General features: G+C 45.0%; 1 protein-coding gene across 2 annotated transcripts in view; it reads right to left on the reverse strand.

The window, feature by feature from the left end:
- Window positions 1-13,288, reverse strand: part of GALNT3 (polypeptide N-acetylgalactosaminyltransferase 3) — a 50,278-nt gene extending 36,990 nt beyond the window's left edge. For both annotated transcript variants that reach the window (XR_004647671.1, XM_034785704.1), the window contains exon 1: window positions 13,198-13,288. The gene's annotated coding sequence lies outside the window, so the exon portion shown is untranslated. The remainder of the gene's footprint in view (window positions 1-13,197) is intronic.
- Window positions 13,289-13,607: the final 319 nt, after the last annotated feature.

Here is a 13,607-nt window from a genome sequence, read left to right on the forward strand (position 1 = left end):
CTGGCACTGCTACCACAAATTTCTGATTACAAGTGCAGGGGCACACGAACACCTAAAGTGGAGCACCCACAGGGATAGCACTTGAAGAACTAGCCCTTTCTGTTCATGTACTCAGTGGCTAAGTGGGCTGGTTCCACAATAATGATACACATGCTGTCTATCGCCCACCACAGTTCAGGAACCCCACTGCTGCAAATCCATCATTTCCTGTACATTACCAAGAGTCACAGTCCTTTGAAGCAGGAAATGTTTAATGGCCTTGCATACTTGGATCACAACGGACTCCAAAATGATTGTCCACTGACTGATTGCAATCCGATGTTGCAAATTTCTAGAGCATGGTTGCCACTCAATTCTCCACTGTCAATGCAGCTCTCATTTTGTGTTCCCAGGCCAAAGGGCTGGGGCAAGCTCTGTACACAGATACAGGAACCTGCTCTTTTGCATCCAAAAGTTTTCAAGCCACTGCTCCTCATTCCAAACCTGCACTATGATGCTATCCCAGAAATCAGTGCTCATTTCTCAGGCCCAAAAGTTGTGCTCCACTAGGTGGAGCTGTTCCATGAATGCCAGCAGCAACCTGGCAATTTTTTTCTGTTATGTCCATCAGCATTCAGTTATAGCGCTCAAATATGTCCACATCTTCCTCATCACTATCCTGATCATTGCAGTACTCCCTTAATATCTGCAAATACTCCGAATCATACATCCTGTAGAAGCAACACATATGAGATTTGTTCTGAGCTCTGTAGAGTTCATGCTTCTGTCAAGAGAGATGGAGGAGATCAAACAGCACCATATGATATGACCTATGTGTTTTAAAAATATTTGGGATTATTTCTCTTACAAAAGGAGTATACACTAAAAGCCTAGGCACACAAGTACAGAGCACAAAATATCAATATTCAGTGCCCAAGAACTTTGTTAACAAACAGTTCAAGTTGGCTGGCAGTGCCTCCTACTCTTCCAGAATGTCACGTGCACCTGTACTTAAACCTCTGAAAACCAGGAAATAAGAGTTAAGGTACCAGGGCAAGATCCACTGAGGATATACGGTCTGTTTCAGCCAGGACTACCCCATAATAAATAGACATGATGAATGATAAAGTAAATGTGCCATTTTATGAAATATGATAGGTCCCACCAAATTGTATTCTCTCATTTGTCCTCATGTACTCCAAGTGCCTTTCACTGTGTTAGGGACCGTTGCATTGACTGGTATAGAGTATCACAGCTCACAGTGGGAGTTTTGGAGGGGTGCATCTGCCCTCCAAAGGCACCAGAGACTCCTCATTTCTGTGCTGAGTTATGTGGGTTGTGCAAGTAGAGGAGCGAAATATTCTTGGTATGAGGATTTGTAGCAGTCTGGTAGCATACATAACAGTGCACTATGGAATAGAGGTAGATGCAGGAGATGTTGACGAGGGAATCCTTAGGCCAAGGTTTAAGGAGTGATAATTCTGGTTTGGTTTGTGCAAAGCAAGTGAAGTGGCTGAGTATAGGCCAGTTGTAGTCAATTGGTGTTCACTAAACTCACCCTAAGCACAACTTTTGCTTTAGTAAGGACACAGTCTGACAGTTTCTCCTACTGTACTCATGTGCTGTGTCCCCACAGTATTCCATATCATCTGGAAAGATAGTGTGCTACAATGTCTGTCAGGGGCATCACTCAAGAGGGCACAGTTCAGGTTACAGGAAGGACCAGGGGAGGACTGATATGTACCTTAATTCTATTTATTGGTTTTCAGAGATTTAAGCATAGGCATTGAATATTCTGGAAGGATATGAGGCACTGCCAGTCAACCTTCATTCTTGACAGTGTTTTTGGGCAGTGAATTTCCCTTAGTTTTTGAGGAGGTGGTAGTAGTGAGACAGACAGGCATGATTGCAGAGCAGCTGTGTGGGGGAGGAGAGTGACACAAGGTGGCTTCCTTCAAACACCACTCAGCCATCAGCTCTGCCCTCCTTCTGTCCCATCCATGATCCCAGTAGGGCTAGATGGGCCTTAGCATAAAGGAAGTTGAAGACCAATAGGCTATGAAGAGCACATCTACCGCCTGGAGGCATTAAGGGGGAGCGAAGGGGAGCCCCAGATTCCACACTTCACTTGGAGAGCTAGTGTAGGGGGAAGAGGATCTGCACAACCCCCTACAACATAGGAGGACCGCAGAGGTATGACGTGACCCATTCATCTCAATGTATGTTCTCCTCCTTTCTCACTCTAGCCCGTTATGGAATACCAATTTACAAGAATGCATGTGTAAGGTTAAGCTTCTGTCACTGTTAGTTTTAGCAAAAGTCAGGGACAGATCACAGGCAATAAACAAAGATTCATGGAATCCTGTCCCCTGACTTTTATTAAAAATAATTCTGACAAAATGGGGCTAATGGTGGGATGAGAGCCCAAGCCCTGCTGCGGGGAGGGGATTTGGGGGTCCAGCACCACCTGTAGCGGGCAACTTGGAGCTACAGGGGCCTCCCCACTGCCCTTGGAGGCTCAGAGCTCCAGAGCCCCAGCCAGCTGATTGCTTCAGCCCCGGAGCGGTGGGGTTGGAGCTGAGAATGTCACGGAGGTCTCTGGAAAGTCATGAAATCCATGACTTACATATAAGCTTTCTAGAACAATTTGTATATTACAATTAGCTTCTTTTTGATAGGGCTTTATCTGAGGAACCCTTTGACCAAATGACCTGAAATTGTACTACTAACATAGGGCTCCAGCTTTTAAGATTTAACAAATATACACCAATAAAACACTTCCAATTAAAATAAATAAATAAATAAATTGGTGTTTAGTCAATAAACACCAGAGAAACATCAGAAATTGCTACTTGAATCTATGGGCTTGTCTACATGGATGGAGCACTAATGCAGACTATGGGGGTGTGATTTCTAAAGCACACAAATGTTTTGTGCATTAATTGGTCTGTGTAGACCCTGCTGGTGCATGCTAAAGTGATACAGTTTGAAACAGTATGTTAAAGAACTCTAGGGAACATTATGAAGAGATTACTCATTACAGTATATACTACTGCAGCGAGTAATCTATTACTGTATTGTAGTGGGGTGGTTACCCCGCTCCTGCCTGGAAGAGCTTAAAACAGCTCTGGCAAAGGGCTGCAGCTCTAAAAGCTGGGCCAATTGGGGAAGTAGCCACAGCTGGGCCATGCCCTAATCAGGCCACAGCTGGCCTGTATAAAAAGGCTGGGAGCCAGGAGCTCAGCAGTCTCTCTCTGCACTCAGAGAGAGAAGGGCCTGGCTAGAGGGAGCTAAGACAGAGTACCTGGGTGGAACAGGGCTGGGGAGCTCCAGCCTGGATAGCCCCAGGCTGTGGCCTAATAGGAGACCAAGGGGTACTGGGGATTGCAGAGGGCAGCCCAGGGGTAGGCCAAGGCAGCAGGTCCAAACCCAACCTTGCCTGTGATGAGTGGCCTATACTGCAGTCTGCCCCAGGGAGCGGGGGCTAGTTGGTGACTGGCAGGGGCCTTATTCTGAGGCGAGGTAGGGATAGTGGGTGGGGGCTCCCCTGGGAGGAGAGACCCTAGTACTGAGGGGTCTACTGCCAGGGGGCAGCACCCAGAGAAAGGGGCACCAGGGTCCTGGGAGGGACACGGGGCCAAAGGATAGGTGGATCATCAGCCTGCAGAGGGTGCTCTGACGGCTGGATCGAGCTAATTCCCAGAGTCAGCAGCAGGAGGCGCTGCCACAGGGGTGAGTCTGCACCTCTACATGTATATACAAAGAGAGAGCCCTGAAAAACTGCAATTTTTGGACATCTACATAAAACTCAAATTTCTAAACACAACACCTCCACTTTTTACCCTGCTCCAAAACATGCCCTATACTAACTCTAGCCCTGGCTCCAATGTGGCTATGGTGGAACAGTAGCACTATCCATCAGCTATCCTTCAACACGAGGATGTCTGTCAGGGGAAAATGTCATTGATGAGACTTAAGATGGATAAGGAGTCCAATTCGTGCTCTACAGGATTTTCCACGACAGGTGGTTGCTTGGAGAGAGCACAACTGCTGGCCAGGATGCTGTACACTTTTCTTCCTCCTCTTGAGCAAGGCAATTCTTTTCATAATGGGATGAGGCCTGATGTATGATGAGATGCCATTACATAAGAAGGGTCATACTGGGTCAGACCAATGATCCATCTAGCCCAGTATCCTGTCTTCTGACAGTGGCCAATGCCAGGTGCTTCAGAAGGAATGAACAGAACAGGTAATCATCAAGGGATCCATCCCATCACCCATTCCCAGCTTCTGGTAAACAGAGGCTAGTGACACTTCAGAGCATGGTTTTGCATCCCAGTCCATCCTGGGCTAATAGCCACTGATGGATCTATCCTCCATGAACTTCTCTAGTTCTTTTTTGAACGCTGTTATAGACTTGGATTTCACAACATCCTCTGGCATTGCAGTCTATTGCCAGCAACTCTTCTCAATTCGTGGAGTCAATCCCTCTCTTCTTAAGACATTCTTCCGGGGTATCCTTGTAGCGTTTCCTCCGTCCCCTGTGGGTCTTCTTACCATGACTAAGTTGAGAAAAGAGGTCTTGCTTTGGAAAACTAGTATTAGCCATCCACACACAATGACCAACCCAGCGAAGTTGATGTTTCATAATCTTTGCCTCAACACTGGTGATTTTAGCTGCAGAGAGAACGCTGGCATTGGTGTGACAATCTTCCCATCTGATACAGAGAATCCTCCTAAGGCAGTGTTGTTGGTACCACTCCAGACGCTTAAGATGGCTTAGATATGCCATCGATGTCTCACAACAATAAAGAAGAGTGGGGATGACTACTGCATTGTAGACCAGGAACTTAATTTCCATACACAGATCTCTGTTAATTAAGACATGACTGAACAACTTTCTTAAGGATATGCTGGCACAATGTTCAATCTCCACATCAAGATTGGCTGTCTGGGAGAGGTGGCTACCAAGGTAAGGGAAATGCTCAACATTTTCCAGGGCTCACCACTGATGACAATTTGTGGGAGAAGGGGGGGAAAATGTGCACTGGGGCAGGCAGGTGGAGCACCTTAGTCTTCCCAGTGTTAAGGAAAAGTCTCAGGCTATGATAGGCACCTGAGAAAAGATCTAGGGTGGACTGCAAGTCAGCACTATCACAGCTCAAGTAACACCAGGATTTCCATTTTAACACGGGTGAAAAAAAAGTCTACAAAAATTGCATTAAAATATCATTTTAAAATGTTTATTGTAGGACTGTTGATTAATCAGTTAATTCACACGATTAACTCAAAAAAATTAATCATGATTAATCGCAGTTTTAATCGCACTGTTAAACAATAGAATACCAATTGAAATTTATTAAATATTTTGGATGTTTCTACATTTTCATGTATATGAAAATGTAGAATCATATATATATATATATATATATATATATATATATATATATAGTATTCTGTGTTGTAATTGAAATAAAAAAGTGTATATTTTTTATTGCAAACATTTGCACTGTAAAAATGATAAGAAATAGTATTTTTCAATTCACCTCATACAAGTACTGCAGTGCAACCTCTGTTGTGAAAGTGCAACTTACAAATGTAGAATTTTTTTGTTTACATAACTGCACTCAAAACCAAAACAATAGAGCCTGCAAGTCCACTCAGTCCTACTTCTTGTTCAGCCAATCACTAAGACAAACAAGTTTGTTTACATTTGCAAGAGATAATGCTGCCCTCTTCTTATTTACAATGTCACCAGAAAGTGAGAACAGGCATTTGCATGGCACTTTTGTAGTTGGCATTGCAAGGTATTTACGTCCCAGATATGCCAAACATTCATATACCCCTTCATGCTTCGGCCACCACTCCAGAGAACCTGCTTCCATGCTGATGATGCTCGTTAAAAAAACAACAATGTGTTAATTATATTTGTGACTGAACTCCTTTGGGGGGAACTGTATGTTCCCTGCTCTGTTTTACCTGCATTCTGCCATATATTTCATATTATAGCAGTCTTGGATGATGACCCAGCACATGTTCATTTTAAGAACACTTTCACTGCAGATTTCACAAAATGCAAAGAAGATACCAATGTGAGATTTCTAAAGATAGCTACAGCACTTGACCCAACGTTTAAGAATCTGAAGTGCCTTCCAAAATCTGAGAGGGATGAGATGTGGAGCATGTTTTCAGAAGTCTTAAAAAAGCAACACTCTGATGCAAACTCCAGAACCCAAACCACCAAAAATGAAAATCTACCTTCCGCTGGTGTCATCTGACTCAGATAATAAAAATGAACATGCGTCGGTCTGCACTGCTTTGGATTGTTATCGAGCAGAACCCCTCATCAGCATAGAGGCATACCCCCTGGAATGGTGGTTGAAGCATGAAGGGACATCTGAATCTTTAGCTCATTTGGCACGTAAATATCTTGCGACGCCAGCTACAGCAGTGCCATGAGAATGCTTGTTCTCACTTTCCAGTGACATTGTAAACACGAAGCAGGCAGCATTATCTCCTGCAAATGTAAACAAACGTGTTTGTCCAAGCGATTGGCTGAACAAGAAATAGGACTGAGTGGACTTGCAGGCTCTAAAATTGTAGATCGTTTTATTTTTAAATGCAGTTATTTTTGTACATAATTCTACATTTGTAAGTTCAACTTTCATAATAGAGATTGCACTACAGTACTTGTATTAGGTGAATTGAAAAAATACTATTTATTTTGTTTTTCTACAGTGCAAATACTTGTAATCAAAAATAAATATAAAGTGAGCACTGTACACTCCGTATTCTGTGTTGTAATTGAAATCAATATATTTGAAAATGTAGAAAATATCCAAAAATATTTAAATTGGTATTCTATTGTTTAATAGTGTGATTAATTGTACAATTAATTTTTTTAATCACTTGACAGCCCTAGTTTATTGTCATTTGTGCACTGCTTGATTTTTTTTTATACCAGTATGACTGTTTTAAAAATGGCCATGTGACTAACATTTTTCTAATATCTGACTTTTACTTCAAACCCCTTTTTCGAAGGAACACCACCACTTAGGCCTGGTCTACACTAAAAAGTCAGGTCAACCCAGCTACATCGTTCAGGGGTGTGAAAAATCCACACTGCCCAAGTAACGTAGTTAAATTGACCTAATCCCTGGTGAAGACAAGCGCTAGGTCAATACAAGAATTCTTCCATCAACCTAGCTATCGCCTCTCTGGAAGGTGGATTGCATGAGCCAAGGAGAGAACAACTTCTGGCATAGATAGTGTTTACAAAGCACTACAGCAGCACAGCTGTGCCACTGTAGCATTTCAAGTGTATACAAGCCTTTTACAGGGTTGAAATTGATAGGTGTGAGCTCTTGATTTGTGGAGACTGGATGAATTATTGTAGAACATTTAAATGTGTTTTGTGTTTATTTTTCATGATAAACGTAAGGTACTGTTTTCACAGACAACAGTATGCTAGTGCTGAATTTGTGAATGTAAACTTTATGCTAGTCCTTAAAATAGTGCTCTCTATTATGGGTGCATTTCTTGATGCTTAGCAATGAGGGTGGATAAAAATTGATTTTTTTAAAAATATTTTTTTTTAATTTTTTTTATTTAAATCAGATTTTATTTTTAATAATAAACTTGTTTACAATGAAATCTGAATTTAATACAAAATATGCTAAAACCTACATTTATAAGCTCTTAAAATGTTTAAATAAAAAGAAGTATGCTGAATCCATGAGCCTAAATCAAAAAATTTGAGTTAAAGGTTGCTTTTCAGTATAGAGAAAGAATCAGGAAATGTTTATGGTCAAGCTTTATAAATATGGCACAATAAGTCATGTATGTATTAAGGGCTTGACCTTGTGGGGGACCCAAGAGCTGTGCTAATTGGTGCAAGAAACTGGCAAAGTCATCACAGACATTGTAACCCAGCCTCTGACTCCAAGAGACACCATAATGTGTATCTGATCAGAATTATCTGCTTAGCCCATCATTTTTGTGGGGAAGGGATCCTGCAACCAAGCATACCTTTTAGCCTATACATACTGTTACTGAATGTAGAAATCAAGACTAGGAAGTTATTTTGTGTAAGAGCCCTTAGCATGTGCTTTTCAACTAAAAAATGAATGGTATGGTTTAAGGAGTTATATTGCAATATAAGACGCTTTTAGTTGTACTATAAAATTAGTGCAATGAATAGGTCACACCCAAAAGACAGTTTTAGTACAGAAGGCCCATCCCTTTGTCAATATTGTGATACACATGGATTCACAGCTCTGTATGTTTAAAAATCCATTAATTCAGGGCAAGGCTTAATTTTATTTCATTTTGATATTACTTAAATGGCTAAAATGCATCTACCAGAATCACATTGCTATAGCGGGAGCAGTAGTGACCATAATAAGAACACAAGAACGGCCATAGTAGGTCAGACCAAAGGTCCATCTAGCCCAGCATCCTCTCTTCCAACAGTGGCCAATGCCGGGTGCCCCAGAGGGAATAAACAAAACAGCTAATCATCAAGTGATCCAGCCCATCGCCCATACCCAGCTTCTGGCAAACAGAGGCTAGGGACACCATCCCTGTCCATCCTGGCTAATAGCCATTGATGGACCTATCCTCCAGGAACTTATCTAGTTCTTTCTGAACCCTGTTATAGTCTTGGCCTTCACAACATCCTCTGGCAAAGAGTTCCATAGGTTGACTGTGCGTTGTGTGAAGAAATATTTCCTTTTGTTTATTTTAAACCTCCTGCCTATTAATTTTATTTGGTGACCCTTAGTCCTTCTGTTGTGAGAAGGAGTAAATAACACTTCCTTATTTACTTTCTTCACAACAGCCATGATATTATAGACTTCAATCATATCTCCCCTTAGTCGTCTCTTTTCAAGCTAAAAAGTCCCGGTCTTATTAATCTCTCCTCATACAGAAGCTGTTCCTTAGCCTTAATCATTTTTGTTGCCCTTTTCTGAACCTATCAACTAAATACAAAGGAGACAGAACAATGGACTGTAAGAACCACTAACGCTCTTGTGATGCAAGACAAGGTGCTCCAACCAACCGTCCCGTGCGGTAAGAATGAATCGGGTGGGCGGCATCTAATATACTGACAAGGGAGCGCCGCAGCTGAACCTACGAATACCACCAAGGCAAAAGTCTCTGACGACTGTGCACCCACGTGGGCATGCACACACCTAGAATAGAATTGACATGAGCAAGCACTCGAAGTAGTACAGAATCAGTAAGGGTTTGATCTTGCAAAGTGCAGACTGCTGAGCACACAACTCCCAAGATGGTCAGAACCTCGAAGAATTCAACTGTAGTAGCACAAAATGAGTAATGCCATTACTTTCCCACTTCCAACCACCATGCATGGAAGTACAGGAGACAAAGAAGTCCAGAACAAGGAATAGGCAAGGATACATTTTGCCTGGGCTCCCTGCGCGGCTCCTGGAAGCGGTCGGCATGACCCAGTGGCCCATAGATGGGGGCACAGCCAGGGGGGCTTCATGCGTTGCCCCCACCCTGAGTGCCCGCTCCGCAGCTCCCATTGGCTGGGAACCACAGCCAATGGGAGCTGTGGGGGCAGTGCCTGCAGTTGAAGGCAGTGAGCAGAGCTGCCTGGCTGGCCGCACCTCTGCCTAGGAGCCCTAGGGATGCAGGGAGGGAGGGACATGTTGCCGCTTCCGGGGAGCCCCCTGAGGTAAGCGCTGCCCCGAGCCCTCACCTCCTCCCCCGCCCCAATCCCCAGCCCCCTTCCACTCCCAAACTCTTGCTACTGCTGTGGGGGGCCCACAGTGGCCCAAGACTGCCCTAGCAGCGGTTGGTGCAGCTGGCCCAGGGGTTGCCTGAGCAGCTCAAGCGGCCACCGGGCCAGTTGCACCAGCAGTCATGGAGGTCCCGGAAAGTCATGGAATCAGTGACTTCTGTGACCTCCGTGACAGACTTGCAGCCTTCCTATGATGTTAGCATTGAGAGGTATTGATTTTTTATTTTATTTTTTAATCCTGGAACTAAACAACAGATACCAAATCTCAACCACATATTTCAATAATTGTGTTTCATCCAGTCCTGTACCTCCCCGACCTTAATCTGCCTGTATGGGCCTTCACTGAACCCATTGTAGAATTGGGGCTAAAGACAGCACGGCGGCAGATGCCATGGCAGTTAGGGAGGTTGCACTAACCTAGATAACTCAATAAATCAATTACACATTTGGCCTAAAGTACCTAAACATAATCCAAAAGATATTTTTAAGTACATTATTTTCTAACTGATGCAATGCTTTTAAGGTAATATAGGTAACATTAAAACTAAAACATGGAACAAATGCTGTCATTTTGTGTCAGAAGACTACTGTGCAAGATACCATAAATATATTAGGAGCTATGTATTTAAATACTATACTGTGAGTTTGACACATTCGATACCGCAGGTATGTTAAAATAATCATTTTTCATTTTATTCAAATATTTGTAAAAACATGTAATGATTTTGATTATAGTTACACAAAATGTTTACAACAAAATTTCGTAGCCTAGGAATTTCAATTGTGTGGACTTGTAAGTTTACCTCATAACTACAATTTTTATAAACCAAATCTATTTTATAAGCCACCTATCCAAGACTTAAGAGAAAACTTGATAAATCATGCAACTCCTTTGTCCAGTGTCTTAAGAGTATAAATGAGGCTTCAGAGAGGGAAACATAATTCAATAACAGGTTTTTAAAAAATAAATCCTATGTGAATTATATAAAGATAGAGAGAGGGAGCTGATTAAATGATACTATTAACAAGATAGTGTTCAGTGCAACAACACTTTGTCTTTATAAGAGCTGAGTAAAGCTTTTTTATGGATTTATGTTGGATTTATGTCAATTAACACAAATGTAAGGATAAATTAACCTACCTATGGCAAAAGAATCATGTAAATGTCCTGTTCAGTTCATTTCTTCTGAGGTTATGTCTACACTCAAATTGCTAGTGGCACTGCTGCAGCAGTGCTTCAGTGTAGACATTCACTATAGTGACAGAAGTTCTCCCTTCACCATAGTTAGGTTATAGCTACACTTAATGCTATAGCAGCACAGCTGTGCCACAGCAGTGGTTCACAACCTATGATGACTGGAGGTAAGCCAACTTAATTTTGTAGTATAGACTGAGGCTAGGTCTACACTACCCGCCTGAATCGGCGGGTAGAAATCGACCTCTTGGGGATCGATTTATTGCGTCCCGATGGGACGCGACAATCGATCCCCGAATCGACGCTCTTACTCCACCAGCGGAGGTGGAAGTAAGCGCCGTCGACAGGAAGCCATGGAGGTCGATTTTGCCGCGGTCCTCACAGCGGGGTAAGTCGGCTGCGATACGTCGAATTCAGCTACGCTATTCACGTAGCTGAATTTGCGTATCTTAAATCGACTCCCCCCTGTAGTGTACATGTAGCCTAAGCTTTTATCTACCTCCCCGAGAGGCTGTAGATAGGTGGACCGGGTTACTTCGGCATCTCTCAGTGGTGTGGAATTTTCAGTCGTGAGAGAGACAGCTGTGCTGATGTAAGTTTTCAGTGTAGTCCTGCTCTGAAGCATCTGACACTGACCACTTTCAGAAGATAGGATGGATCATTGCTCTGACCCAGTATGGACATTCTTATATAAACCCATCTAGAAGTTTTGGAAGAGGGGATTTGCTGAGTATTGTTTGGATAAGTATGTGTGAGAGAGAGAGAGTGTGAGAAAATTAACAGAAGAGAGAGAAACTGAGAACAGATAAGAACAAAGAGGCAGAGGCAAAAGGCAAGAAAGTCAAGCATTAGCTTCTGAGCACAGTGATCCAAGAAAAAGCTAGATAGCAAGTTCTCTGGGTCGAATGTTGGCTAAAGAGGCTTGATGCTGTAGAAAGTGGATATTTTGTTCTTTGTTCCTCCTGCATTCACAGAAGCAGGACTTTGTATATTCCTTGTAAACAAACAACACTGCATAAAACAAAAAGACTCCACCCACTTCTACTTCCAACTCTCCAACAGTGGCATCAATTGGGGGTGGGGGAGGCAGGGCAAATGCTCCCTCTCCTCACCAAAGGTTTTTGCACTTGCTCAAAGTTCCATAAATCAGGGAGATAGAAGGGTCATGATCTGACCACTTTTAAGCAGTGCTCCCATATTAAATCAATATGGCTTCTGTCAGAGAGGTCCAGTACTGAAATCTGATCTGGCTGTCCCTCCAGAGAGATGGAATCGCCAGGCCAAATTTCAGGGAGTGGCACTGTAACCTGGTGCATAGGGTCACACCACTCACATTTGGCCTGCTGCCAGATGGAGTAGCACTGCAACTTGGTGCACAGGGAACCTGTTCCTGTACAGCACAACATAGGGAAGTCTGCCAAGAACTTAACTCCTGGTGGCACTGGCTCATGCACTGTGTGGATAAGAAAGAGGGAACCTCCCTAGCAGAGACAGACACAGGGTCCCACGGGGGATCTGGACCAGAACAGCTCAGGTGGATAGGCAGGGATGAGAATTTACACACACACCCATGTATCTGACTTGGTGCCACTGGTTTCCCCCGCGCACTAAACTCTGACTAGCCACTTAGATTAGAAAGGGGCAGCGTTACATTGAGGAGCAAGCAAGTTGCAGACAGCACCTTAACTAAGTCATGGGACTGGCCAACCCAAACAGGATACGCCTCCTTTAGTCAACAGGTCTGTTTGAGAAGCGGTCCGGATAATAGCGAGCGCTTCCTGGACACTTGTTTGCCCTTCGCCACATAGCAGCCGCTCGCTTCTACTTTCTAAGCAACCTTCAGCAATAGCTTGGCGTTGTGCCGCCCCGGGAGCGGGCAGACACACCCGGGCGCTAGACACAGCCGGGCTGCGCTGGAGCATTTCGCGGGGAAGCGGGGGCAGGAGGAGAGACCCACCACGCTCGCGTTTGGCCTGGGAGCGCTTTGCCCGCCCCATACAGGACAGTTACCGGGGAGCTGCGGCCACCACCCCGCCCTGAGGGGAGAGGACTAGGCCCTGCCAGCACGCAAGCGGGGACCACGGCCCGGGAACCGGCCGCAACCACACGGGGCCGGGATGGTGGAGCAGTGGCGGTCACCGCAACAGGGCTCCTAAGGGACGAGGCGCCCCCGCGGGCCTCGCACCGCGCCCTGAATGGTCCCCCCGGCCCAGGGGGTCAGCGTCCGACGCCCCCAGCGGCGGGGGCAGCTCACCTCGTGTGGCGGGAAGACGCGGAACTGGCGCCCGGGCTCTCCTCAGCGCGCCTCTCCAGCCAGCGGAGCCGCTGCTGCGTCCAGGTGAGCGCTGGGGCCTGGGGCCTGTACTGCGCGTGCGCGCCGGCCCCGCCCCAGCTTTACCTGGCCGCCCAGGTACGCCTGAGCGAAGCCCGCGTGCCCCAGCCGCCAGCGAGACTCACCGGCCGCGGCTCCACCTCGCCCCGCCGGCCCTCGGCTCTCTTGTGCTCTTCAGCATCTGCTGCTGACAGGAAGACTGCTCCTGGGCGCCGACAGCAGCCGGCGGGTGCTTTTGGCTTGAGATACGCACCTGGTTTCCCCTAGCTCTGGTCTCAAGCGGGCGGGCTCCCCCGGCCCTGGGCCCAGCCCTAGAAAGCTCTCACTTCCAC

This window comes from Trachemys scripta, chromosome 11, assembly GCF_013100865.1.
Source record: "Trachemys scripta elegans isolate TJP31775 chromosome 11, CAS_Tse_1.0, whole genome shotgun sequence".
Lineage (NCBI taxonomy): Eukaryota > Metazoa > Chordata > Testudines > Emydidae > Trachemys > Trachemys scripta.